The sequence below is a fragment of the Arachis duranensis genome, chromosome 7, assembly GCF_000817695.3.
Source record: "Arachis duranensis cultivar V14167 chromosome 7, aradu.V14167.gnm2.J7QH, whole genome shotgun sequence".
Classification (NCBI taxonomy): Eukaryota; Viridiplantae; Streptophyta; class Magnoliopsida; order Fabales; family Fabaceae; genus Arachis; species Arachis duranensis.
Genome location: NC_029778.3, coordinates 17,534,618 through 17,537,394, shown reverse-complemented (window position 1 = coordinate 17,537,394; position 2,777 = coordinate 17,534,618). Strand labels below are relative to the sequence as shown.

General features: G+C 31.7%; 1 non-coding gene across 1 annotated transcript; it reads right to left on the bottom strand.

The window, feature by feature from the left end:
• Positions 1 to 2,259: 2,259 nt before the first annotated feature.
• Positions 2,260 to 2,367, bottom strand: LOC127741003 (small nucleolar RNA R71). Its single transcript, XR_008001858.1, has one exon. It is a non-coding gene; the product is annotated as a small nucleolar RNA R71 (small nucleolar RNA).
• Positions 2,368 to 2,777: the final 410 nt, after the last annotated feature.

Sequence of the window (2,777 nt, the reverse complement as noted above, 5' to 3'; positions counted from 1 at the left end):
ACCATAGCTTGCTTCATACCAACAATCTCTGTGGATTCGACCCTTACTCGCGTAAGGTTTATTACTTGGACGACCCAGCACACTTGCTGGTTAGTTGAACGGAGTTGTGTCCACTCGTGCCAATTTCTAAATTCCATAATTTTACAATGAAAACAATTTAAAGAATGGTGATCACAATTTCGTCCACCAAGTTTTTGGCGCCGTTGCTGGGGATTGTTCGAGTATGGACAACTGACGGTTCATCTTGTTGCTCAGATTCGGTAATTTTCTTTTCAAAAACTTTTTCAAAATTTTTCTTTTAATTTTCGTTTTCCAAACTATATTTTCGAAAACAAAAGTTAATAAAAATACAAAAAAAATTAGAAAATCATAAAAATCAAAAATATTTTGTGTTTCTTGTTTGAGTCTTGTGTTAATTTTTAAGTTTGGTGTCAATTGCATGTTTTTAAAAAATTTTTTGCATTTTTCGAAAATCTCATGCATTCATAGTGTTCTTCATGATCTTCAAGTTGTTCTTGACAAGTCTTCTTGTTTGATCTTGATGATTTCTTGTTTTGTGTTGTTTGTTGTTTTTCATGTGCATTTTTGCATTCATATTTTCCACACATTAAAGATTTCTAAGTTTGGTGTCTTGCATGTTTTCTTTGCATCAAAAATTTTTCAAAATTATGTTCTTGATGTTCATCATGATCTTCAAAGTGTTCTTGGTGTTCATCTTGACATTCATAGCGTTCTTGCATGCATCTTGTGTCTTGATCCAAAATTTTCATGTTTTGGGTCATTTTTGTGTTTTTCTTCAAAAATTCAAAAATAAAAAAAAAATATCTTTTCCTTATTTTCCTCCAAATTTTCGAAATTTTGGGTTGACTTGGTCAAAAATTTTTAAAATTAGTTGTTTCTTACAAGTCAAGTCAAAATTTCAATTTTAAAAATCTTATCTTTTCAAAATCTTTTTCAAAAATCATATCTTTTTCATTTTTTTCTATTTTTTCGAAAATTTCAAAAATCTTTTTCAAAAATATTTTCAAAATCTTTTTCTTATCTTTATATCATATTTTCGAAAATTCACTAATAATTAATGTAATTGGTTCAAAAATTTGAAGTTTGTTACTTTCTTGTTAAGAAAGGTTCAATCTTTAAGTTTTAGAATCTTATCTTGTAGTTTCTTGTTAGTGAAGTAAATAATTTCAAATTTTTAAAATTAAATCTTTTTATCTTTTATCTTATCTTTTTCAAAAATTTTATCTTTTTCAAAATTTGATTTCAAAAATATCTTATCTAACTTCTTATCTTCTTATCTTTTTAAATTTTGATTTCAAATCTTTTTCAATCAACTAACTAACTTTTTGTTTTTTTCTTATCTTTTTCAAAACCAACTAACTACCTATACCTCTCTAATTTTCGGAAATTCTCCCTCTCTTTTTCAAAAAAATTCTTTTTGTTTTAAATTTTAATTTCAATTTTAATTCATCTTTAATTTTCGAAAATACTAACCCCTTTTTCAAAAATTATTTTTCGAATTTTTCTCCCTCTCTTCTCTTCTTCTATTTAATTAATTAATTACTAACTCTTCTCTTCACCTCTCTTCATCTACGAATCCGAACTTCTTATATCTCTTGAGTTTGGATTCTTCCACCCCTTTCTCTTTCTACTAACATAAAGGAATCTCTATACTGTGACATAGAGGATTCCTCTTTCTTTTCTTGTTTTCTTCTCTTTCATATGAGCAGGAACAGGGAAAAAGGCACTCTTGTTGAAATTGATCCAGAACCTGAAAGGACTCTGAAGAGAAAATTAAGAGAAGCTAAATTAAATTATTCTAAAGGTAACCTTTCAGAAATTTTCGAATAGGAGAAGGAGGTGGCAGCCGAAAATAATAATAATAATGCAAGGAGAATGCTTGGTGACTTCACAAAGCCAACGTCCAAGTTTGATGGAAGAAGCATCTCCATTCCTGCCATTGGAGCCAATAACTTTGAGCTTAAGCCTCAACTAGTTGCCTTAATGCAACAAAACTGCAAGTTTTATGGACTTCCATCTGAAGATCCTTATCAGTTTTTAACTGAGTTCTTGCAGATCTGTGAGACTGTAAAGATGAATGGAGTTGATCCTAAAGTCTACAGACTCATGCTTTTCCCTTTTGCTGTAAGAGACAGAGCTAGAATATGGTTTGATTCACAACCTAAGGATAGCCTGGACTCCTGGGATAAGCTGGTCACTGCCTTCTTGGATAAATTCTTTCCCCCTCAAAAGCTGAGCAAACTGAGAGTGGATGTTCAAACCTTCAAACAAAAAGATGGTGAATCCCTCTATGAAGCTTGGGAAAGATACAAACAGTTGACCAAAAGATGTCCATCTGACATGTTTTCAGAATGGACAATATTAGATATATTCTATTATGGCCTATCTGAATTTTCAAAAATGTCATTGGACCATTCTGCAGGTGGATCTATTCACCTGAAGAAAACGCCTGAAGAGGCTCAAGAACTCATTGACATGGTTGCAAACAACCAGTTCATGTACACCTCTGAGAGGAATTCCGTGAATAATGGGGTACCTCAGAAGAAAGGAGTTCTTGAAATTGATGCTCTGAATGCCATATTGGCTCAGAACAAAATGTTGACTCAACATGTCAACATAATCTCTCAAAATCTGAATGGATTGCAACATGCATCCAACAGTACTAGAGAGGTAGCTTCTGAAGAAGCTTATGATCCTGAAAACCCTGCCATGGCAGAGGTTAATTACATGGGTGAACCTTATGGAAACACCTATAA